Below are 27,374 nucleotides of genomic sequence, written 5' to 3'. Positions count from 1 at the left end.
ATAAAAATCTTGCCATGTTTCCTATCACCTAATGATCCAATACTCTGAGTTGAATACTAATATTTAGCTCACCAAGAGGGATGTGAGTACCATTCCATGCCTTTATAAACTCAAAATTAATATTCAACAGATGTTTGGATACCATTGAATGTATCTAAATGGGCCAATCAGATGACGAAGGCTATGACATGGAGTGTTTATCTGGAATCAATGTGCAGCAGAAAGTGGAGCAAGGAGTTAGAAAGTTGTGATGAAGCAATAGAAAGAAGGGCTTCTTTAGGGTGGGACAGTGAGACTAAAAACGGTGTAGACTCCATTCAAATTACTACTTTACATGCACTTTCTTTCCAGGAGAAGTGGAAATAAAATGCACTAATGTGTTGAGCTGAGATAATTGGATAATAAGGGACTAATAAATACTGAACCTTACCGTGTGCCACCCACCTTAGGCCATTTACACATAGTATCTCATCTAATAGTAACAGAAATATAGGCCACAGAAAAGAAAGATGTTGTGAAGGGGTTAAAGAGGTGGGGCACAATGAGTTCCAGAAGCTGAAGGCCTCTAGTAGCACTAGTAAATTCAGGAATTGAGCATCAGTAGTTCTGGATCTTAGCAGAGAGAATCTGAAAATGATCGTCAAAACTTTTAAGGTAATAAAATAACTCATTCATGTTTAGAGAGAAAAGATAAGAGAATGATGTTCAGAACTTTGGGTAATGGCTGTTACTTTTATTGGATGGCAGGAAAAATACAAGCCAAGGATAAAGATTCCCCCACCCCCCACAATGCAACAAACAGCTAGCAGAATGTCCAAAATAGTGCTATAATATACAAATTAGAGAAAAAGAGAGTTTTAAAAGGAAAAAAATTGGACCATACAAATATATGCTGCAAAAGAAAATCATGAGAAAAGGGATTAAAAATAGTTTTATATTTTGTAATTAGAAGATAATTGGTGATACAAAATTCTGAAAAACAAACAAACCGGGGACATATCTGTAACTGTTTGTTATTCAAGTCAGCAAAAGAGACCCAGCCTGAATACAGCATATTTAACCCCAAATAATGTTTTTGGGAGGAGGGTCTGGGTGAAAATGCAATTGCGGCAACTTCTGGAAGCTCCATTGGATAAAGCAGCCAAACTGAGGCATTCACTGTTTGTTCTATTGGTAGATTCAGAAAAAATAGATCCAGGTTCAATCTGGGCGGGACTGAGAAGAAAAACAGAAAGGAAGCAGAGAAATAGATATCAGTAACATTTATAGGATGAGACATTCTGGGCAAACTCCCTCACTAAGACTCAAAAAAGGCAAGTGAACCGTCAAGACCAATGAGCGTTCTGATGCAATAAATCTGGATTTGGGATTAATAAAAATAATGTGTTGCTGCAGGCAAGAAATAGTGTCTATAGCAGCCATGGGCAAACTACGGCCCGCGGGCCGGATCCAGCCCGTTTGAAATGAATAAAATTTTTAAAAAAAGACCGTACCCTTTTATGTAATGATGTTTACTTTGAATTTATATCAGTTCACACAAACGCTCCATCCATGCTTTTGTTCCGGCCCTCCGGTCCAGTTTAAGAACCCATTGTGGCCCTCGAGTCAAAAAGTTTGCCCACCCCTGGTCTATAGTGTCTTGCTGGGTCATATTGTGTGGGCATTGTAGCCCTGGAACTTAGAAAAGTGTGTAGAATTATATACATTCTGTAAATAAACCATGAGTTTGGTGAATGAAAGAGTGGGGAACCATTAAAGGATTTTGAACAAGAGTGAAATGACCAGGATAGCATTTTCAAAGGTCACTCTGGCTGCAATGAGAATAAAAGATTTGATCTGGGAACAATTGTAAACAGCCAGGCTGTTGAAGAAAGAAAATGAGAGCTGTGGAAGAAATGACTGTGATGGTTAAAATGGCCATACAGAGAATGGGGTAGATTTGAGAGAAGTTTGAACTGAAGCATCAGAACTTGGTTAATGAACGTATGAGGTGAGAGTCAGAGTGAGGGAGGGGCTGGGCTGGTGCTCAGGGTTCTGGCTTGAGCAACAGCGTGAAAGGTGGTGCCAACAACTAAAACAGGAATCCCAAAGAGAGGATTAATTTGGGGAATGGGGAATGACATGATAATGATTGGGTATAGATTTGTTAAGTTTGACCAGGAGGCAGTTCGAGAAGTGTCTATTTAGGTCCTTTGCCTATTTTTTAATTGGAATGTTTGTCTTGCTTTTGTTAAGTTGTATGAGTTCCTTATATGCTAGTACTTTGCCTATTTTTTAATTGGAATGTTTGTCTTGCTTTAATATATTCTCCCATACAGTGGGCTCCCTTTTTGTTTTGTTGATGGTTTCTTTTGCTGTGTAGAAGCTTTTTATTTTGATGTAGCCCCATTTATTTATTTTCTCCTTAATTTCTTTTGCCCTAGGAGATGTATTGGTACATGTATTGTTATGAGAGATGTCTGAGATTTTGCTGCCTGTGGCTTTTTAAAAATATTTTTATGGCTTCACGGCTGGATGTTACATGGGCCGTGGGTCTTGGCTCTTGTGCTCAGGGCTGTGGAGCCCAGCCTGGGTTCCCGGCCTCTATCTTCTGAGGGAACAGACCCTCCCTTAGCCACTAGCTCCCTCTTCACTCTCGGCCTGCTGCTCCTGAGGGCTTGGTCAGCTCTTCTGGTGCCCTTGCCCTTCCTACCTGCCGTTGGGTGTTTTCTGTCCTTCCTGGACCTCAGCTGGTAATTCTGGATGAATGTTCCCCTCTTTAGTTTTATTTCCAGTCTGGCCCTGGGAGGAGCAAGAAAGGTCTGCCTATCCGGCTGCCACTTTCTCCTTCCATATGTATGTCTATATTCTCCTACTTTTTAACTTTCTTTTTTTAAATTCAAGTTTTAAACTTAAATTTTGTGAAAGAAATTATAGTAAAGTAAGTCTGAAAATGTATGCACTTCTTTCTAATGTTTAGTGGAAAAGTAGTTATTTTTCTTTATTACTAGAGGTCTGGTACATGAAATTTGTACATGGGGGGGGGCGGTGGTCCCTCAGCGCAACCTGCAATCTCTCGCAATCCAGGATCCCTGCAGGATCAGGCCTAAACCAGTAGTCGGACATCCCTCTTGCAATCTGGGACTGCTGGCTCCCACCACTCACCGGCCTGCCTGATCACCTCTAACTGCTCCCCTGCCTGCCTGATCACCCTAACCATCTTTTCCTGCCTGCCTGATGCCCCTAAGTATTCTGCTTGCCTACCTGATTGCCCCTAACCTCTCACCTGCCTGCCTGATTGCTCCTAACCACTTGCCTGCCTGCCTGATCATCCCTAACTGCTCACCTGCCTGCCTGATTACCCATAACCACTCTGCCTGCCTGCCTGATCACCCCTAACTGCTTGCCTGCCTGCCTGATTGCCCCCGCCACCGCAGCTTCGTCCAGAAGGATGTCCAGAATGACGTCTGGAAGGTCATTCTGCTGCCCAGTCTAATTAGCATATTACACTTTTATTAATATAGACTAGAGGCCTGGTGCACGAAATTCATCCACTAGGGAGGGGGGGTTCCCCCAACCTGGCCTGTGCCCTCTCACAATGTGGGAGCCCCGCGATTGATTTCTCCAAAGAGGAAAGCCTCGCCCACACATCCAGAGCTTCTCAATGGATTGCCCCAAAGAGGTAGGCCAGAGCCAGGGGTCCTGCCTCTGTGCTCTGTGGAGCCGCCGGAACCTGTCTCCATGCCATGCACACAGCATCAAGTCCCCACCCACCTGTGCGTGCCTTGCTGCACAATCAGCATCCTGGTGATGGATTTATGGTGTGAGGGCATCACAGCGTTAGGGTGTGATGATCACATAGGCTTTTATTAGTATAGATGGGGGAAGAGCTTTGTTTTAATAACTTTACATACTATGTTTGAAGAAGAGCTAACATATTCAGAGGAAAAGTTCAATTACATGGATTTTTTAAAAATATAGTAAATGTTTCTTTAGGTTTCCTTCTGAGAATTTTGGTTTCCATCCTAGGAGAAATTTTTAGATATGAGTTACAACTACCTAGAAGCTTGGAAAGGTTAGCCTTAGCTTTATAATTCTTTTCTCCATTACACTTGTGAGTACAAACTAAGTATAGATCTTTGTTTACATCTCTCTAAATCTGGAATCCTGTTGACATATGTCGGTATATTATGAGTAGGCTAAGGTTTATTTTTGTACTGTTTTCTTTATTTGAAGAGCCTTTTCTTCTAATTCCAGGTAAAGCATGAACATTCTATAAGTCCTGGAATCATCACTCAGAAACCAAAGTGTGCAAGCATTTAAATCACTGAATTTCATGAAAAAACCACAGAAAGAATCACATGGTGTTTTGTTATTTGCCAGGCATCAGCAAGCTTCTACAACCCAAAGATGATTTTATTGACACAAAATTGCCCTGGGAAGTATAGCCAAATACAAACAAGTAAACAAAGTGTACTGTCAGTAGTATGTTACTGCATCATCACATTATGAGTCAATCACAGTTCTAGACAGATTCTTAATGGAATAAAACAAAAGTTACTTCTTTCGTTCAGTGTAGCTCATTAATTATCTATTGTAGAAGCTACAAAAGCCATTCTCTAGAGGATTTGCCTCATTCTACATGATGAGCTGTAAGGTTTTTCAGCCCATAGCACTGATAATTCTCTATTATGTTTATGTTTTATTTTTTGTTATTATGATTGGATTCAGAGTTTCTGAATGTTCTAAGATAAGACCAAGAGTTCTTAGATTATCTCAATTACTGAACATATAAAAGGGAAGCCTCTGTAAATATAATACAACTTATTTAATTGAGCACATAAAATGGGTCAATTTTATGTTTTGCCTATTTCATCTCAGGAAGGCTGCTTGAAACCAAACAAAGGCAGGCTTTCCCTTGCAGCCACGCTATTCTGGGTCTGCTGTGAAATACAGTCCTGTTAAACATGAATGCCCCATTTTATATCTTAAATTGCTCCCTCCCCCCTGGATACTTTACCAACATAAACAAGTCCAATGAGCTTACATTCTTAAAAACAAACATGAGGCAAAACAAAGCAAATCTTTATTTTTTCTTCCTCCTCTTCTGCCTTCTCCTAAGTTTAGGTTAAAAATCTAGTGTGCACACTCTGTTTCTACATCCATCCCCCCCTACACTAGTCTGGCCCTTCCTTCCCTGTTGGGGTTGAGACTCCCTTTGCAGAGTAGACTAGTTACTTTCGAATTGCCAGCTGAGTCATTTCTGCACAGTTCCCATCTTCCTGAAACTCTCTGAAGTAGGGTACATTCTTGAGAACCTCTTTTCATTAACACATTTTTGTTTGTTTTTGGCTTCAGTGACTATTTTTAACTGTCATATCCCTTCCCTGATCACACTTTTACAGTATTATTTCTTTTTTTTTTGGTTCATCTTGTGGGTCCCACTTGCCCTAGTCTTGGTTTCTTATTACTTAACTAGAGCCCGGTGCATGAAATTTGTGCATGGGGGGTCCCCTCAGCCCAGCCTGCACCCTCTCCAATCCGGGACCACTGGCTCCTAACTGCTCACCTGCCTGCCTGCCTGATCTTCCCTAACTGTCCCCACTGCTGGCCTGGTCACCCCAAACTTCCCCCTCTGCTGGCATAGTTGCCCCCAATTTCCCCCCCTGATAGCTGGGTCGCCCCTCACTGCCCCCCCCCTTGCAGGCCTGGTAGCCCCACGCAGCCTGCTGCTCAGTCATTTGGTCGCCGCTCACTTCCTCCCCCTCGCCGGCCTGGTCAGCCCCAACTGCCCCCCTGCAGGTCTGGTCGCCCCGTGTAACCTGCTTCTCAGTTATTTGGTCGCCCCTCACTAGCCCTCCACCCCCTGCAGTCCCGGTTGCCCCCCACAGCCTGTTCAGTCATCCGTTTGGTTGTTTCGGATTCGATGGTCGCTTAGCCTTTTATGCAGATAGATGTCCTCTCATTCTCTTGGTATTAGCTTTCATAGCGCTATAAAAGTAACACAAAATCCCTAGTTCTAGCCTTCACTATGCTCTTAAATTTAGGTACATATTTCAACTTTCTACTCTTTTGTGTGACCATGTCCCCTCCACCCTCTGGTGGTCAGCGCACATTATAGTGAGTGGTCAAACTCCCGGTTGAAATCCTGGTCAAGGGGGCAATTTGCATATTAGGCTTTTATTATATAGGATAAAGATGAGATAAAATACTGTTGGTTTTAACAGCTCAGTATAAGTATTAAAATAGTGTCTTTGAGAATATTCTAAAAGAATTAGAGAAAAAGCCTTATTTTTTCAGTGACTAAAGATGTAGCCCAGAACCTAACATACTTACCTGAATGGAGCTGCTATGGTATTTGGACAAAACAATGAGAGGTCTTTTAACAGACTAAAGAAAGTGCCATGGCTTTATCATTTCTACATTATGTTCATATTGTATTATTCTCTTATTTCAGGATCAGCTAAATACAGCCCATGGGCCATGTGCTATTTTTGTGAATAATGTTTTATTGGGACATAGTCACACCACATTCATTTATGTAGTGTTCAGGCTGCTTTGCCACTACAATAGTAGAGTTGAATAATTGTCATGGAGACTTTATGGTCCACCAAGCATAAAATATTTATTATCTAGCCTTTTACCTGAAAAGTTTGCTTTTGAAACCCTTTTGAAATATTAATTCACTTGAATTTCTATTTTGCTCAATTCTACATGTGGTGGGTGGAGGGGAGAGACAGACAGTATTAACTAGAGTAGAATGAGTCATATTTTTCCTTTTAAAATATTTTGTGTAGATGACTAATGAAACCTAGTTGCAGTATGCTGCCTTTAACATGCACAATTCTTAGGCTTTATTAAAAAACAGAACAATATAAACAAAAACCTAAGGCAGAACAACTTGTTCTTTTTTACCAGATTTTTATTGTTACTACCTAGAAAATATTTTCAAAAATAAATAATCTTTTCAGCACCAACCTTTTTCCTTCTATTAAAAAATTAGAGTTGGAGAAAAGTCCATTTAATAATCAGAAGAGCATGTATTTGATGACACAATGACTAAGAAGGTCACTGTTGGAAACTATTTTTTATTGAAACTCAGGGAATTCTATGAGTACCTATTTTTTTCATTAACACCAATAATTGACACCATATCTTTTACATGGAAAATAATTCATATTTTTATTATAATAATGTATGTTAAAAGTTTGGTAAATGCATGCTTCAAACATCTACTACTCAATTCCCCATCTGTTTGTTTTTCATTATTTGATATTTTTTTTCTGTTACTTCTCAGTCTTTTAAATGAATATGTATTTAAACTTACCTTTCTTTTTTAACTTCCCACTTAAAAGAATTCTACCAAGGAAACATAATTTGAAAGCTAGTTGTCTGGTTTCATTTGGATGTGCAGTTACATCTAAAGGTATAATTCTAAAGGTATAATTAGTTACGGAGCAAGAGATTTAACCGAGATTTATTTATTTTTAGCAGCTTTCCAAGGTCCAAAATATCAATGGCCAGGGATTGGACCTTAATTATAAGTTCATCCTCTAAGAAGTTCGCTTTCACTTAACACATTCTTTGTGTTATAGAGTTAAGACGGGAAAATTTAAGCTCACCTATTGTTACCTGTGACTCAGTAAAGAAAAACCTTGGGGTTCAATATAGCAAAGCCTTAAACTTAAATGAAAATGGGAGTGGAAGTCAAATCTCTTTTTTAAATTATAAATTGATTATGGAAAGTATCTTTTTCTACTGATATAAAAATCTAGGTACAATCAAACTACACCAGGATACATTTTGGCTGGATTATGGGAGAGTTAAACAGTAGAACTATCTAGCTTTGGAAACTGCTCCTGCCATTGTTATGAGGACTCATTTAGGCTGGAAAAGAAATTCTCCCCAAAGCAGGTGTAGTTCTGGAGCAATTTTAAGGAATTTGAGGTTAGATTTTAGTCTGGATTTTTAAAGAAATTCTGGACCATGTATTTTTCTCCTGGAAGGACTTCAGAACAAAGTGTGTTTTATACAGTATTTGATATCCTATTACAGATCATGTTACTAACAAGATTAAAAGTTACCTTTTTGGGGTCTCTAGCTCATACAGGGGTATATAGTACAGGGATATGGACTCTAGCTCATGCAGGGATATACAGTAGAGCATATTCAGATATACTAGAATTTGAAGTAATCTGAAACCAATGTGAAATATTTATGTATAATGAGTACAGCCTAAGACAAAAAAAAATGTATTTTGGGGAAAATTATAAGAAATTATCAAGGTTGGGCAAGAAGCCACTTATCTCATAGCTTGTGTAAGACAGGCATATTAGAAAAATGCACATCCCGATTGGGAAAAGAAATGACAAATACTCTGAATCTGGCTTTGAAGTTTAAGGCTATTAGGGCTTAGAATATTTGAGATGAAACATTTGAAATATCAGCTAATAAATTAGTTAGTTATCAATACTATGGGAAACTATAATATGGTTTTAGGATACCCAACATGTAAAATAAAATTTAAAAATGTTTCTCATACTTTTTTGTTTCATATTTTCATAAAATTTGTGTGTTTTTTTTAAATAACCAAGCTTCACTTAAATTTCATCTCAAAATTCTATGAATCAAGAGAACAGGTCTTTAAGGAGAGGTCAAGGCACTCAATTGAAGCCTCCTGTTTTGGGGTAGAGGTTCAGGGCTCATTGAGTAGGAAAATGTGATGTGTTTCTTGGAATAACTGGTCACACAAAAGGCTAGATTTTTTTTTTTTATGAATTTGATGCAAGGATGACAGAAGTCTCATTTCTTTATGAAGATGATATTAGTCATTAATGAATCAGGCTTTGTCTTCCACTAGAAAACAAATCACATGCTCATTATTAAGGATACCTCTGTTAACAAGAGCTGTCTCATCCATAAACAGCTAAAAGTGGGAGCCAAGCACATGAAAATAAATTAGACATGAATCAAATTCAAGATCCTTGAAAAGTAAGTGAGCAGCAAAAGGAATGGTAATCTTGAAATATAAGCAATAACTGTATTAGACCCACTAAGCCATCTTTGAACAGGTAGGTAAAGTGCTCGGGCCAGATGATCTCACAACACGTCTAGGATAAAAGAAAGGCCTTAGAGAAGACAAAGGGGGAGGTGAGACATGGAGAGATTTCATGTAAGCCATCAGAAGACCCGCTAAAAATGCACTCTCGCATTTGGGTCTCTGTCCTATTGGTACCTGTCTTGATCATTCAAAATGGAAAATTTAAATCTCTCTTCAGGTTTGGCCATTGAATATGGTCCAATCATAACTTGAATATGATGTGTTGGAGATCCCTGAGGAAACTGCTCTCCTTTTCTTCATGCTTTCATCGGAGACAAGTATTTCTCCATGTATTAGCAACTTATATGTAGCATAAATTTTGTTATTTTAATATCTGATGTGTGATAAGAGGAGGATTGGTCATTGTTATTTTTGCCTTCCATAAATTAGTCACCAAAGTGAAGTACTGGAACAAGAGAACCTAAAAGCAACCCCATTAGATGACTATAGCAGTATAAAAGACCCTAAATTTAATTATCTGTGTACACTGTGTTTTCTCAATTGTGCTCTATTCTAGACAAAATGGATCCTTATTGATTTATTTAATGCTTGTTTACATTTTGGTTTCTGCATCTGAATTTATTTATTTATTTTAGGAGAAAAGAAATGCCTTTCCTTTGAGAACGAATAAATATGATCAGTGTAACTGAGATTTGGAAATAAAATGCTCTCTTTTCTCTTCTCTTCCTTCTATTACTTTTTATTAGTCGCCTTGTAAGATTAAATATTCCTTAGAATATTACTTTGATTCCTTAGAATATTAATTTTTCCCTGTCATATAAGAGATTGTTCATCCTTGAAGTTCAGTTTTGTGACAAAACAGTATTTCCATTGATATACTTTTCAAGTCTACTATAATTGACAAGGTTTATGTAATTTTTGATGAAAAGCTCTGCAATTCTTCTAAATGAAAATATTGACTAATAAAAACATGTCTGGAAAACATTTTTTATCCCCATCTATCACATAGTTTTCCCCTTTCATTAAAAAAAAGGGGGTCTAAAATGCCAACTCCATTTTTTTAATGGACTAAAGGAAAACCAATCTCAGCCTCCTCTGTCTTCTTGAATCCAGTGAATGTATTTCATTCCTCATCCGATTTGTTCTTGGCAACATTCCACATGTTTGCTCACTCAGGGCTCCTCCCTCCTTCCATAGATCCTTCTTGCCACAATCTCTTGGGTTTTCCTCTATTTTTTTCCTGGTTTGTTTGTTTTTCTTAAGTCTCCTTTGCTGATTCATTTTCTTGTGTTCATTTTTAAATCTCTGCATTCTTCAGGGCTCTCTTCTCAACTTTCCAACTCTTGTACCATATGCGGTATAGCTAAGTCTTTAACAATACAGGTTATGTAAACTGACTACCTAGGTTTGATAATAGTTTTCAATTGCTGTGTAACAAATCACCGTGAATTTTGTGGCTTATAACAACACTCATTTAATATCTTGCAGTTCTGTAGTGGAGTTCAGCTGGGTCCTCTACTCTGGCCATTAACAGGCTGATATCAAGGCATTGGTTTGTTCTGAGGGCTCATTTGGGGCTTGAGATCATCTTCCAAGCTCAATGGTGTTGCCAGAATTCCATTTCTTGTGGTTGTAAGGCTGAGTGCCCCATTTTAATAATGGCTTTTGGGCAGGGCTATTTTTAGCTCTTGGAAACTACCTGTGATCCTCTGCCCTATGGCCCTTTACATGAGCCCTGTCACACTTCCCATTTCTGATATCAGGAAAGGCTATTTCCTTTTGAAGTGTTCAACTAATATCCATTTTAATGAACTCAAAATCAACTGATTAGTAAATAAATCTTGGGTGTTATATCCCATCACATTTATAAGTTGTGACCCACAAAGGAAAGGAAATTGTACAAAGTGTGTATACCAAGGGTTGGGAATGTTGGAGGCCATCTTAGAATTCTACCTATTTACTAGATATGCAAATTTGGGCCAGTTACATAATTTATCTGTGCTTTGGTTTTTCTCAGCTTTAAAGTGTGAAAAAAACAGAATATTATTTGTGGGGTTATTGTGAAGATTAGTTTGATTGGTACATGTAAAACCCTAGAACAGTTATTAATATATAGTAAGAGCCTGCAAATATTCAATTGCCATCCTCAATATCCCCATAAATATTGTATCCACTCCCATTGCTTCAATGTTACTGATAATCCTATGACTTCCAAATTTATATATCCAGTAAGACCTCTTTTCTGAGCTTCAGACACTTGAAATTTCCTACTTTACATCTCCACTTAAATGTCTAATAGCAACCCAAGTACAATTTGTTTAAGTCTAAACTCATGATTTCATTTGCAAACCTGATCCTTTCTAATGCTTCTTATAACAGAAAATAATATCCTTTCATGAAGTTCCTCATACTTTCCAATTTCCTCTTTCTTTCCTACCATTCATTCATGTGTTTAAATTTGTTTTTGTGTGGCAGAGAATAGAATGATCACTATAACAGATATGCCTCTGCCCTATTAGAGCTTAACTATAATTAAGTGAGAGACAGATTATATTCTATTCCCCAAAACCTATTAAAACAAAGCCATTTTTAAGATTTTTTTTTAAAGTATGAATTTTTATTGACTTCAGAGAGGGAGAGAGAGACAGAAACATCAATGATGAGAGAATCATTGATTGGCAACCTCCTGCACAACCCCTACTGGGGATCAAGCCAGAAACATGGGTGGGAATCAAACCATGACCTCCTGGTTCATAGGTTGAGGCTCAACCTCTGAGCCACACCAGCCGGGTCATTTTCACTTCTCCTTAGCAAACACTCTAGTCAAAGTCACTGGCTTTCCTGAATAAGAGTAATAACCCATGGGTTTCTACTTTCACTCTTTCTCTTTCTCTTCCCCTCAACAGAGCTACCATCTTCAAGGAGGTCTCATTAACTCACTCCTTTGCATAAATCCTTTCATTGGCTTCCTGTAGTATGTAAGATAAAAACAAACCTTCTTCATAGTCTGCTATAGCCTCGCCTAATGTCTCTAACTTTATGCACCCCAACTCACCCTTCCATTTCTGTTTTAGCCCTGATGGTCTTCTCCCTGCTTCTCAACAGTGGAACACTGCTTCATGTCTTAGCACATTGCACCTGCCAGTCCTTCTAAAATGGTCACTCTCTCCCTTTCCTGCTCTATAACCCTCCCTTTACCTGGTAACCCTCAGCTAAAATGTTATCCCTCATGAAAGCCTCCCCTTATCCCTCCTAAGCCAGGATCTCCACTATACTCAAAGTACTATATGAGTCTTCTTTATGACATTTAATATGGTATATGGTTATGTGCAGATTTGAGTCATTATTTAAGATGTGCCATCATTCTGGGGGAGGGACAAGTTTCAGGCATAGGAAAAGTAGATTTTACAATCGTGTTTTGTAGCTGAGCGGACATGACATATATTTTATTTTTTTCATGACTTGTATTTTACATGTAAATGCTATTCTCAGAATGTGTGTTTGATGGGAGAAGCTTCTTCTATAACTACCTCTTTGTCAATTCAGACCAAGCTTACCTAGACAGTATTTGGAAGGGAACACTTTTATGGAGAATTACTGGAGACCTGAGCAAGAATGTGAAAAACTGTTCTACAAACTATAAAACTCAACAAAGAATTTTTATTGTTGTTATTATTGTTAATATCACTGAAATACAAGTTTATCTAAATACTTGAGCTACCTTTAATTTGATCAATTGGATTGCTCCCAAATACTTGATTTTCTCTACCAGAGGTTTCAGATCTACTGATGTTTTCTTAAATATACACCTGTGTGCTGTCTACTTATTAATATGTGTACAGGCATATGAGATATATACACATATACATATGGTGTATGTATGGTGTATATGGTCTATATTCAGGCTCCTCTAAAATAAATTCCAGCCTAATGTATCATAAAATGGGACTAGTCCAGTGGTGTTATTTTTAGGGATTTACTTAAAATCTTAATTTCCAATACAATTCAGTGATGCTGAATAAGATGATATTTGGGGTGTAACTCATCAATAGTTTTTGAAAGCCATAAAAAAGTCAAATCCCTTTAGCTTAAAAGTGTTTACTGATTGTATAAATGTATTTTACAAATATGCCAAATTTACTGTGATGATTAAAACTACAAATATAAACTTCTAGTTGATTAAAAAGCAGCTAATTTATTGTAGAAAATATTCAAAATTATTACTAAAAAGTAGAAACATATTTATCGTTAAGCTAACTGACTGCAATTTTATAATTATTTATTTGTAGACATCCACTTTGGATCACATCTGAAACTGAATTCAGAACAACATTAAGGTAAGCTATTTATCTGAGGTGCAAGTGTGTGTGTGTGTGTGTGTGTGTGTGTGTGTGTGTTAGTTTTAAGCAATAAGAATATGTGGCATAATTGTGTGTAATAGAATGTTCAAACATATTTCTAGTTTCTGAGCTCCTAGAAAATTTCTGGTTCATGACAAACTGATATTGGTTCCATTTTATTTTTTATAATATTTTTCAATTATAAAAAATATCAAAATATATGATAAATTGTTTTGTGGCTACTTGTTAAATGTCCTTTCAGCACTCACTCTGAAAATACCCATACCAATAAATCACTAAGCAAACGCACAGAGCCATTAAAGACAAATTAACACTGAACAGTGTTGTGCTCAATGCTGCTGAGTTAACAGAAGCTGGAATGAATTCTCAAATGTGGAGTGGTGTGATGGGGACATGCCGCTGAATTAGTAATAATAGTGATGTCAAAAGCAATAAAAATACTATTTACTTAATGTTATAATTCAGATACTCTACTAAATACTTTATTCATATGCTTTATGTCATATAATCCCCCAAATTTTCTGAAGCAAAGGTATTATTGTTATTCTTAATCTCATTTTCCAATGAGAAAACTAGGACTTGTCTAAAGTTATAGAGTTAGTAAGTGGCATACTTACCAGCTGAGATCTTTTTAACACCCAAGTTTTGGTTTCCTACCACTATGTTAAACTACCTAGAAAAGATATGTGTTAATCAGAATTTTTTGAATTTTGCATTGAGGAAATAATGAGAAGGGATTTTTTTTTTGCTACATGAAGACCACTAACAAAAGCATGAAAGGTGAAATAGATATGCATTGTCCCATACTGACAAGTTGGAATGAAGAGCATTTGAGGAAAAAGTATAATCCTGATAGAAGTAGAAGAAATAGGGAGACATGCTATTGCCAAAAGACATGACAGCAAGCAAATGTGACAGTCCTTTATGACAAGTTGGGTAAAGGAATAAAGAAAAAGGAAGAGCAGAGATGTTTTAAGTTTGTTCCTGTGAAAAAAAGTGCAAAACTTTTTCTTGTTCGAAAACAGATTGAGTTGGATTCTCTATTTTGCATTGGAAATATTGATGGGTACTCACATTTATATATTCTGTAGGACATTTAAAGTTAAATGAATAAAAAGGTGAAGATTGGGTCCTAATTCCATTAACTCTTTTTATTAAAGGCTTTACACAAAGCCATTAAAGACAGATTAATACTTTAGAGTGGGTAGTTTAATATGAAAGGATTAATATAAAAATGGAAGTACATAGGGCTATTACTTGAAACACCATTTTCAGTTGAGCATTTTAAAAATCAAATATAGCTATGTAAAATTGAAAAGTATGTGGAATGATGCAACTTGTATAATAATATTGCCTTCCATGCCTAATTAAATTCTCAAAGATTTTTTTTTTATTTCTTTGTTTGCTTTTTAAAAAGTAAATAAATGCAAATTATTTAAAACAACTCCGGAGTTACTTCGCTTACTTTAAGCATAGTTTTTATCCTTCCCCCCACCACCCCAATTGGGTATTATCATTAACCTGTTAACAATACTTCAGGTAAATACAATTTAAAATCAATTTTATTTCAAAATCAAAATGCTCATTCATTCTCTGTGTAATGAAATACGTGAATTAGGTAATGAACAAGGAGAAAGAAAGAAGGGAAGCTCTGCTTAGGCTATAAGTTACTTCATTTGGAGTGATGTCTGTTGGTAATGCTAGCCTACAATACTGCAATGTTTTCATAATGCTATAACAGTATTATGAAATATTTTTATAATATTAGAAAAAATACAGGATGAAATTATATATGCTACAGAATTATAACCTTCTTATATTTTATTAAATATCCTCACTCAGAGTAAATTCATCAAATATTTATCCAGTAGGTAAATTCAGTGTTAAATTCTGGCCCTACCACAATACTTTTAGTAGGCATGCTGCTTATCTTTTCAAGATGTTCACAGTCTAATAAAAAATATGTAAACATTGCCCTAACCAGTTTGGCTCAGTGGATAGAGCGTCGGCCTGCGGACTGAAGGGTCCCAGGTTTGATTCTGGTCAAGGGCATGTACCTTGGTTGTGGGAACATCCCCAGTAGGGGGTGTGCAGGAGGCAGCTAATTGATGTTTCTCCTCATCGATGTTTCTGACTCTCTATCCCTCTCCCTTCCTCTCTGTAAAAAATCAATAAAATACATTTAAAAAATATATGTAAACAAATTATTACAGCATGGTGTGATACCTCGGTATGGAAGCACATGGAATGGAATTGCTTCTTTCGATACAGTGGATCCAGACTAAGTATTAGCTGGTACACCTAGTATATGGCCTTCATGTAAAATCACCCCCTACTCTAATTTTTTTGTCATATTGCATCATTGTCTTATGTAAAAATTTTCATAGAGTAAAATTCAGTTAAATATAATTTGGGCAACTTAAACTCTTTTTTAGATATCTAGAATGTAGATGCACTTCCCATTAGGCTCATGATTTGTATTGTGCCATGGGCTAATCCATGAGGTTGGTTCTTACAGAGAGTAAGACGTAATGTGAGAGATATTACAGAACATTTATTGGACATGGTAATCTTTAACTCCACTTCTCTCTGACCAAGGGATTACACTATGCTGTAATAATTTCTTTACATATTTTTATTAGACTGTGAACATCTTGAAAAGATAAGCAGCATGCCTACTAAAAGTATTGTGGTAGGGCCAGAATTTAGCACTGAATTTACCTACTGGATAAATATTTGATGAATTTACTCTGAGTGAGGATATTTAATAAAATATAAGTTGGGAACAAAAGATAAAGCCTGTGGCCAGCTCAAGTTGGAGTCAAACTGAAGGGTCTCTCAGAGGACCAGAATCCTTAGTGACACCACTCTACGGGTAAGGGTCTACAGGAAATAAACTTGAGAACGTGCCTCAAAGAAGCATGCCTTTCTAGACTTTCCCATTGAGTGGAGAAACACAGATTCTCCCTTAGAATTCAGAATTATGAGGCAGTGTTCACTGAGGTTTGGGGGCAGAATTTACCTGTGTGATCCAACTTCATCAATAATTTAAGTGGTTCCAGATTCGAAGTCAGTGGATGAAAACAAAATAAATTGTTTGTAGTACAAATTCAACTTCAATGCTTCAAAGATAAATTTCTAAAGAAATGTTACCAATTTAAAAGTTATAAGCATAAGTAAAAAATGGACTTGAGAGGGCACTAAAAAGACATCACAGAAGATACAGTCTTACAAAGATATCTTATATTGGAATGATTAGATTCAGAAAAATGCATATGTTTAATGTACTATTTTCTATTGCTGCCATAACAAATTACCACACAGTGTCATAAAATAGTACAGATTTATTACCTTATAGTTCTGTAGGCCAGAAGTACAATAAAAGTGTCACCAGATAAAAATCAAAGTGTAGGCAAAGATGCATTTCATTCAGGAGGCTCTAGAACAGTGGTTCTCAACCTGTGGGTCGCGACCCCTTTGGGGGTCGAACGACCCTTTCATAGGGGTCGCCTAAGACCATCGGAAAACACATATATAATTACATATTGTTTTATGATTAATCACTATGCTTCAATTATTTTCAATTTGTAACAATGAAAATACATCCTGCATATCAGATACTTACATTACAATTCATAACAGTAGCAAAATTACAGTTGTGAAGTAGCAACGAAAATAATTTTATGGTTGGGGCTCACCACAGCATGAGGAACTGTACTAAAGGGTCATGGCATTAGGAAGGTTGAGCACCACTGCTCTAGAGGGGAATGGAATTGGTTTCTTGCTCATTTGGGTTGTTGGCAGAATTCAGTTGCTTGTGGTTGTAGGACTGATCTTCTGGTTTTGCTGCTGGCTCTAAATTGAGGGTTTCTTCCAGCTTCCAGATGTTGCCACATGCCTTGGTATTGGGCTCCTTTTTTATTTTGAAATCCATAATGGTATATTGAGACTGTCTTACATCATATCTCTCTGGCTCCTTTAGTCCAAGTTGGAAGTGTTTCTTCTTGTATAAAATTATCAAGAATTCTGTGGGACTTCATGGATGTCACAAGGATTCACCCCATTAGACAAAATTTTCAACAACTCCATGGACTCTCTTAGTTACTGTAGTTTACTCAGGACTTGGCGGCTATCATCAATCAAAAGTAATTTGTTTAGCACTGAATATGTGTTCACTATTCTGCTTGGCACTTTTGGGAACTCTGGGAAAAGTGTTGCAGTCCCTACTGTATTTTTCAATGTCATTAAAGGCTGTTTATTATAGTACATTTTGGCAGGCTCTCCTTGTTATTTCCTTTGCACAATTGAATAGTTTTAGATGTTTAATAATTGAGTTTCTCATCAATTATATTAGAATGAATTACAGAATAGATATTAAAAGCCATTGCTTTATTTTTCAAGCATGACTAATGTAAGAAAATCTCATGACTCTTTATTCCATTTCATCAAAACAAGAATTTCTTCTTCAATAAAAGGAAATCCAAGAATGTACAGGGGATTCAGTGCCTAAGATTCAATGAAAAATAAATAAAATGACTGTGAATTTTAAGAAAGAAAACATAGTTTTTTTCCCCCCAGATTATACAGTGGCATTCATATGGAGTTTAAGAAAATATTTTGCTAATTGTTAGCAAATACTAATTTGCTAAGTTTTGCTAGATGCATAATTTTATTTGAAAAAAATATAGTTCTGTGATATCTCTTTTGGACAAAATAGATTAGTTTCAAATAGAATTGGTTTAAATTGCTAGCTGTGACTCTTTAGACAAGTTGTATAACTTCTCTGAGCCTTCACCTTACCATAAAAAAAGTTAAAAACATCTCTGTCCGGGTAGCTCCCTTGGTTAGAGTGTTGTTTTAGTAAGCCAAGGTTGTAGGTTCAATCCCCAGTCAGGGCACACAAGGATCAACCAATAAATGCATAAATAAGTGAAACAACAAATTGATGCTCCTCTCTCTCTATTTCCTCCTCCTCCTCCTCTCTCTTTAAATAAACAAGTTGTTTTTTTTTATAAATTTTAAAAACAACTGGAATTCAAGTATAGTCATACCTCTTAGCATGCTCATATTAGCAGGACAACCAATGGCTACCTCTTGAGGTCCTCTCTACTCCCACTACCATTCCCAAGATTCCCAGAGGATTACTCTCTCTAATGTAGTCTGCCCTGCTTCTGAATCCCAAGCAGAGAGAAAACTGCCAAGTCCATCCATTGCTTTCTATAACTGCAGATGGAGCTGCTATGGAAAAGCGGGTCCCCCATCACATTCTAACTGGTGATGTTGCACTGCTACAGGGATTTCCTCACTGAAACGGATCCCTGCACACTTATAGACATCATGATTTCATCTAGCATCTGCAATGGCCATTTCCAACCTTTTTGTCATCTCATAGAACTCACAAAATAATTATTAAAATTCTGCAGCACACCAAAAATTGCTGACCTGACTAAAAAATACATATAACTTTGGTTCGTTCACACTGGATGGCTATTGTGTTGGTTGCTGTCATTTTTAAATTTGACAATCTAAGGGAAAAGAGGTCGGTGCCCCTGACTAAATAGTCAGGCATTGCATGCTTTAAAAATTCTCGTGGCACACCTGTTTCAAATTGCTGATCGAGAAGCTCAGCCATTGTTCCCACAATGTCCACCACCAAACAGTGGCCAGGACAGGGAAGTCTACCAGCCTCAGTCTTTCCTCGGGAACCTATAAACCATGGTTCTGAGCTTGACTCAATGCCCATGCTCTCCCTTGCCACATGGTGATCTCTTGAAAGCTCTTGATATCCTTTCCTGCCAACAGAAATCCTTCAAAGAGGTTCCAAAACCATGAAATTACAAACGGACCCTTCTCCAACCCAAATAACCTCTTGGGAAATTTACTCAGTGACCTGCTCTTGGGGAGTGAGCCATCATCTAGCCATTCATAAAAGGTGCTGTTATTACCTTCCTTGGGGAAATAAGTGCCGACTAGCTCACTAGGGACAAATGAAATGACCAGAGAAGCTTCTTATCTCTGTATGTTCTGCTTCATCAGATAGGTCACACATCCTGCTGTTGTGGGAAGTACTGGGATACATATATAAGTGCCTACCAGCACTCACTGCGTAGTAGACATTTAACACCTTTTCATTTCCTCCTTTGTCCGACATTCTTAATTTCTAGTTTATGCCTTTATTATTATTTTTAAAATATATACTCCCAAAGTAAGATTCTAAAATCTCTCAGGGAAGAGAGTTATGTCTTGTACATCTTTCAAGCCTCCACAGATTATTCAGCATACTGTCTTACAGATAAATATTAATGGCTATTTAATTATTGCTTTAGTGATTACTTTGAGATTGAATTTTTCATAGTTGTATAATATAATCTGATTTTTAATTTTTCCCTATGACTTTCCGCTATCATACTAATATTATTATTCTGAGAAGAAACTTGACAAGGAAAGGAGATACAGATTAAGATATTTGCATTTTGATTACTGAATCAACTATCTGTCAATAACACTTAAATAGCTTAGAAATGTGTATGCACCCTTGAAATGATGGGTTTCTTACTTCCTCATAAATGGTGAGGAAGTTTAGATGTATTTTGCCAATTTTTTTTATTTGAGCTTACGTAGACCAATAGCAATTGACATCTAGTTAAAAAAGAAAAATAATGGTGAGGAAAATACTTTTTTTGGAATAATTATTATATATAGGATTTACTGGGATGACATTGATTAGCAAATCTATATAGGCTTTACATGTACAACTCAATAAAGCATCATCTGCACACTACACTGTGTACCCATTGCCCCAGGCAACGCCTCTTTCTGTCCCTATCCCGCACCTTTGCCCACTCCACCTACCCCCTCCCCATTCCTTCTGGCTATTACCACACTGTTGTCTATATCTATGTGTTACATGGGACAGACTGACAACTGTCAGAAGCAAGATACATTTTTATGAGTTGCAGTGAAAAGAACCTAAAGAAACTTAATTTTGAGTTCTGGATCTACATTGACATTTGTAAGACTATTAAACAAGACTTTTAATGCGCCTCCTGTGGCAGAAAGGGGAAATGAAGAAAAGATCATAATAATGATTAGAGCAAATGAGTGTATAAGTGCTCTATAACAGGAGCCCTTTAATTAAAAAAATGCACTTATTTTTAAAAACTTGGGAAATGAAAGATATAGCTCAAAACCTCATGTCTCATAGAAAGGCTTTTGTTAACAACTTGAGATATTTTGAAACCATCTATATATATAAAAGCCTAAGCGACTGTCGCAACCGAAATAACCGAATGGACTACTGAACAGCGTGGGGCGACCAGAGTGGCAGTGGGATTAATGAGGGACAACCAAACGACTGAGCAGCGGGCTGCATGTGGTGACCAGGCCGGCAGGGGTTAGGGGGCAGTGAGGAGCGACCAAACGACAGAGCAGCAAGCTGCAAAGGTTGACCAGGCCAGCAGGGGTTAGGGGGCAGTGAGGAGCAACTAAATGACTGAACAGCAGGCTGCGTGGGGTGGCCAGGCCAGCAGGGGGGGCAGTTGGAGGTGACCAGCCCGGCAGAAGTGGGCAGTGAGGGGTGACCAGGCCAGCAGAGGGGGCAGTAAGAGGCGACCAGGCCAGTGGGGGAGGCTTTTAGGGGTGACCAGGCTGGTGGGGGGAGCGCAATTGGGAGGGACCAGGCTGGGAGGGGGGGCAGTTGAGGGTGACTAGGCCAGCAGTGGGGGCAGTTAGGGGTGATCAGGTAGGCAGGCAGGTGACCAGTTAGGAGCCAGTGGTCCCGGATTGTGAGAGGGATGTCCGACTGCTGGTTTGGGGCATCCCCTGAGGGGTCCCGGATTGGAAAGGGTGAAGGCTGTGCTAAGGGGACCCCACCCCCGTGCATGAATTTTGTTCACTGGGCCTCTAGTCTATATAATAAAAGCCTAATATGTTAAGTGTCCAACCATTCATTTGACCATCGACCAGTTGCTATGATGCACACTGGCCACCAGGGAGCAGATGCTCTGACCAGGAGGTTAGTTTGCTGCTGGGGTCCAGCTGATGGGGACTAGGCAAGATGGGCCAGACATGCTCTGGAGCCCTCCCGCAGTCCCTCCCCAGCTGGCCGACCCCAATCTTGTACCGGTGGGGTCCCTCAGCCTGGTCTGTGCCCTCTTGCAATCCAGGATCCCTCGGGGGATGTCAGAGAGCCAGTTTTGGCATGATCCCCACAGGCAGGGCCAAATCCATGCACTCTAGTACATATATAAATTTAGATGTCCTTTCTTTTCTTTTTTTTTTTTACTTTGTTATATTGTGTGTCATTTTGAAACATGTTCTTGCCACAAATTCTTAAAAAATCATTATGTTGTCCTAACCAGTTTGGCTCAGTGGATAGAGCATCGGCCTGTGGACTCAAGGGTCCCAGGTTCGATTCCGGTCAAGGGCATGTACCTTGGTTGTGGGCACATCCCCAGTAGGGGGTGAGCAGGAGGCAGCTGATCGATGTTTCTCTCTCATTGATGTTTCTAACTCTCTATCCCTCTCCCTTTCTCTCTGTAAAAAATCAATAAAATATATTAAAAACATTATGTTAATGTTATACCTTATATAATTTGGTCATTTCTCTTAGTTACATAAGTTTTTTTCTAAGGTCCTACTTAAAATAATTTTATTGTTAGCATCTTTGTAATATGCCCATATGTATTTATGTTTCATTAGAAAATATGCAATGAACATTTGTGAGGTTCTTACTTTTTACATTTACACCATTGGTATTGGTTACTGTAACATCTTGCTCCATCTAATCTGGAAATACTGCCACAGACCCGTGACTTGGGCAGATCTGTTATTTGTACACACTTGCGTGCTGCTCGGGGCTGTTGTTCATAGCATGCCCTTCATCTATTGAGTGAGTCCAGTGGCTTCCTATCCCTCCGTTCTCAGCTTCTGTGTTCTCTCCTCTCCACGGTCCACATTAAATCTCTCTTTGCTACACCGTGCTGTAATAAATCCATAGACTTCCTGCCATCAAACTGCTCTGACACCCAGAAGAGTATTCTTTTAATTCATTTGGAAGTGGATTTGCTAAGATGTTATTTATTACTTAGCACCTATGACCACATCTATATTTTTCTCCTTTTTTGTGCTTTGTCAGATTTGGCATCAGAGCTGTAGTTGTAGGTTTATACAATGTAAGTGGTAGCCTAAATCATATTCTACAGAATACAATGAAACATGGAAAAGTTAAAGTTAAATATAACAACAAATTGCCATCATGTACCTTAGTAACTAATATTTTCAATGACAGAATCAGTATCCAAATTTATTGTGACAATTGTAAAAATGAGCTCAAACCAACAAGATAATATATATCAGATATAAATGCAGCATTCCTCATTAAATTTTAAAAATTGAATAGTACTAACATGGGGTAGTAGGAGTCTGGATCAGCACGAATTCATAGGAATTAAATGATTGTGCGTTTAGGAGGACAACAAGTGTTATATGCACCCTAGAGTGTACCAGCTACTGATGAAGCTCGTGCCAGATTATATTGCATTCATAAAACAGAAAGAGGGTGGCATTTTTCTTACTGTCTTCCCTTCAATAGGTTGTCTTGTAAATATAAACAAATGGAACTACATTAAATAAAAAAGTTTTGCACAGCAAAGGAAACCATTGACAATTCCTTAAATAAAATAAGCCAAGCTGTGTCATTCCTAATGCTTCTTTTATGGGGTCTTTTCTTCCTAAAATACTTAACTCCCTTGTCCTCCACCTTATCCATCTGGAAAATATCTACTCTATTCCAACACTCAATTGAATGACACCTTTCCTGACTTTCTTCCTCCTCACCCCGTCAAAGAGATTTTACCAGCCAGTCTTTACTGCTTCCTCTGGTCAAGTCCTCATCTTTTATAGTCACACCTATGACACATTATTGTTTCTGTTGTTGACCTCTATCCCTATTAGATTAGAAATGTAAAAACTGGATTGGGAAGGAGTAAGGAACAACCTCCTGAAAATCCATTTAGATTATTTCTTTTATCCATATCTGATAATGTTCCACAGTTTAGAATTTTCCCATGTTTATAAAATGAGAAAAGTACTAAAAATCTTGACACAATAAGATATTTACTTTAATATCCCTATCGTTGCACAACAGGGAAAACAAGTAAAATAAATATGCTCTTTAATCAACAGTTTTTGTGAACATTTTAAAACTATGCCCGTAAGAGACAGCAATGTTATTTTTGTGTTGGTGAAGTGCTTTGAGAGCAATGCCCCGGTGACAGCATCAACAGAATACAAAGGCCAGTTTGTCTTTATATCTAAATAGTGGATTGTCGGTGAAGAGTTGTGCCAGCCAGTGCAGAGTGGAATAGTGTTTTATTCCTCTCGAGATAGATGGATGGCTGAATGGCCGGAGTTCCTGCTGCTTTAGAGTCTGCCCCTTGAATTTGAAAATGAATGTGTTCTTTTTCTCTTGAATGGGTGATGAGAAAATGTCATTTAAGTAAAACTGAACTCATAATATTGTCATAAAAATATGCATATATGCATAACCCGTGGACACAGACAATAGTGTGGTGAAGGCCTGGTGAGAGCGCGAGGGTTGGAGGGGTTCAATGGGAAAAGGGGGACATCTGTAATACTTTCGAAAATCAATGTGCTTTGAAAAATATGTCCACTGGTATATTACCTATGGGATACATTGTTAAAAACATTAAATATTTTATTTATTAAATATTGAAAATTCTAAGCAAATTATATCATTGTTAAAACAAGGAGTGGATAATTTGCCAATGTGTTTACACTTTTAAAATGTTGTTCCTTCAGACGAAGTGAATTAAGCATTACATTATTAATACAAGCTTTATTGAAAACATTTTCCTGGTAGATAATTTAATAATTCAACAAATGTTTCTTGAGTGCCATGGTGAAAAGTCTCTTTAGGGGATAGAAATAAAGGAAAGACCGTCCCTGCAATCAAGTTGCATTCAATAAACATTAGTATATGTGCAGAGAATTGTAACGTAGGCGGGATGCAGGATAGATATAGTGACCATGTGAACAAAGAAGGAAAACTACTTCCCACGAAGATGAATGATTGGAGAAGGCTTCACAAAATGATGGAAATTGAAAAATGAGCATCATCATTGAGGAGAGAAGAATCAGAAGAGAGAAATTGAATTGAAAAATGGAAATCCTTAAATACCAAGAGAAAATTTGATTTTTGTTCTTTCTGTAGATATAAAGCAGTTGTGGTGGTTAATTTTACATGCCAATGTGGCTAGGCTATATTACCCAGTTATTTAATCAACCACTAATCTAGATGTTACTATAAAGGTATTTTGTAGATGTGGTTAGCAGCTAACACTAGTTCACTTTAAGTATCATAGATTACCATTCCTAATGTAAGACGGCCTCATTCAATTACTAGGAGCCTTAAGAGAAAAAGAAATTGTGCCTCAAATCTGTAGCATTAAATCCAGCCTCATTTCCTGCCTTCTGACCTGCGATAGGGATTTCTTATTTGCCAGCTCCACACTCACAATCACTTATCCACTTCCTTAAGACATTTCTTTAAATATGTAAATGTATATATTCTATGTATATAGTCTAGAAAATATATATTCTCTAAATTATTTGATGTAAACATATATTCTGTTGCTTTCATTGTTTTTCTGGAGCACCTGACTGAAGAGTTATTAAAAATTTTAAACAAACAAACATTAACTACTTTTTTTTGGCATACATGAAGTCATAATTTTAAGCTTTTCTTGATCATCATTTAGTACCAGGTTTATGCTACATGCTATGGAGTAGCATAAAATGTAGTGCCAATTTTAGTACAAAAGTGAACAATTTTAGCACTCCTGTGTGGTAGACAATGTGCTAAGGTTTTTCCAAATTCTTCTACTTAACCAATCAATACAACATTGTTATGACAAAGATATTATTAATGTAGCTATTATCTGTCTAATTTGACAGATGAATAAACTGAATTTACATCTAATAAATATCTGACCTAGGATACAGCACATGAAACAATTATGTATTTAACCACTAAAATGAAAATCTTTTTCTAATGTTAAACAATTTAACTATGGTCACTGGCCAGTAAGCAGCATAAAATTACACTTGTAAGCATGTAAAAAGAAAGCATAAACAGCCACGTTTATTCCAGAAAAGAGTGTCTAAGCAGGGAGGATTCATAGGTTGCAGAAGGAAGCTGATGATTTGAACAATAAAAAGGGAAGTAGCTTATATTGTGAGGAACAGATCTAAGATAAATTAAAATAATCATTGCATTTCTCAAAACGTATACCCGATCTTAACATACTTGCCTCAAACTTTTAAAATAGTGCTATATAAAATATAATAGTAAGATTATCAGCATCAGCATGGCCCAGGAGCTTGGTAGAAATTAAAATTTGGGGGCTTCATCCCAAATCTTACATATCAGAATTTCTTAGAGTGGGGCCTGTGCTTTCCAAGTGCTTCATGTCACGTAGAGTCTGAAAGCACTGCAGTGGACCAACAGGGACCAGCAAACAAGGGTCTCATGAGGCTGAGGAGAGCTTCTCCAGGAAAACAGAATGAAGAAGCTCAGCTGGAACCAACTAGAATCAATAATGATTGATGGGCGTTATGTCTTAGGCTGAGATACAAGTTGGGAATCTGGGACAGAAATAAATTTTGGAGGGACAGACTTAAGTAGGGTCATATACAAGGTGAAACTGTCACTTAAGTGAAGATGAGCTTGAACACAAAGTCAGAACAGGTTACATAAGTGCAAGGGAAAGGGGTCAGTTGGGTATGTGTCAAGGATCAAAGCAGAATTAAAGATTAGGGCATGTCTGGTAAGCCAAGGTGGCAAAAATCCTGAAAAAAAAAAAAAAAAAAGAACAGCTAGTTTAGAGAGAAACAAAAGATGGAGGATCCATAGCCAAAGGTTTGAAGTTGAGAAAATATTTGAAAGTGGGCAACCCAGTTCGATTAGGCCAACCCTATCACAATTGCTCATTGCCCATCCTAAAGAATAAGGTCCTGTCATAGCTAATAAAATCACAAATTATGCCACAATTTGTGATTATTTCGTTCATCTTTAAATTAAAAAATATTTTAGCACCCTCTATTTGCCAAATACAGTGATAAATAACAGAGATGAAAAAGTAGGTGAACAAATGTGATCTCTGCCATCAGGAGAGTCAGGCATTAAATTATATTTTATATATTTACAAAAATTATACAAGTAAGTATTTAATTATTATTACCATAAGTGATACCCAGAAAAAAGTACAAATAATGTGAGAATGACAAGACAATTAACCTAGCCTACAAGAACAAAGGGTAGGAATATAATCAGGGTTGTTTCTCAGAGAAAGTAAATTTTAAGATACACCCTCAAAGATGAGGGGAAGTTAGAAAAGAGCTGTGGGAAAAGCATGCTAGGCCAAGATAGGTGCTGTGCAGAATGTGAATAGGAGAGAACAGGAGAATGGCCAGGACAACTGGAGTGTAATGAATGAGGGAGAACAGTGCAAGATAATGCAGACTTGCTATGAGCGGTTAAAGATGTAGAAGAAGGTTTCAACTGCAGTCAGAAAACACTGGGCAATTTTAATCAAGTAAATAATTTAATGACATCCATATGATAAATATATATTATACAATATTTTATATTGTATATCCTTTTCAGTTCTGTGATAGGGTATTTAATTTTCCATAAGGAAAATTTTAGTAGATTATTGTAATAGATTAGGCAAGTGAACCAATGATGATGACTAGGAGTAGGTTAATGGCAATGAATAGAGAAACAAGTAGACAGATTCATTAGATACTTACCAAGTACAAACCAATGAGCTAGTGGCCATAGAGAAAGAAGAAAAAATATCACATTTTGGTTTCTGATATGGACAGATGAGTAGAGATTGATAATTAACTAGAATAGGAAATATTGGAAGAACTAAATTTTTGGAGAAAAC

General features: G+C 37.3%; 1 protein-coding gene across 1 annotated transcript in view; it reads left to right on the top strand.

Annotated features, from left to right (window-relative positions):
- CNTN1 (contactin 1) overlaps positions 1–27,374 on the top strand; it is a 298,926-nt gene that overhangs the window by 60,716 nt on the left and 210,836 nt on the right. The window contains exon 2 of the mRNA XM_015558560.1: positions 13,330–13,377. The gene's annotated coding sequence lies outside the window, so the exon portion shown is untranslated. The remainder of the gene's footprint in view (positions 1–13,329; positions 13,378–27,374) is intronic.

Source organism: Myotis davidii, unplaced genomic scaffold (assembly GCF_000327345.1).
Source record: "Myotis davidii unplaced genomic scaffold, ASM32734v1 scaffold290, whole genome shotgun sequence".
NCBI lineage: Eukaryota > Metazoa > Chordata > Mammalia > Chiroptera > Vespertilionidae > Myotis > Myotis davidii.
Note: the sequence above shows the minus strand (reverse complement) of the source record. Positions and strands in the feature narration are given on the sequence as shown.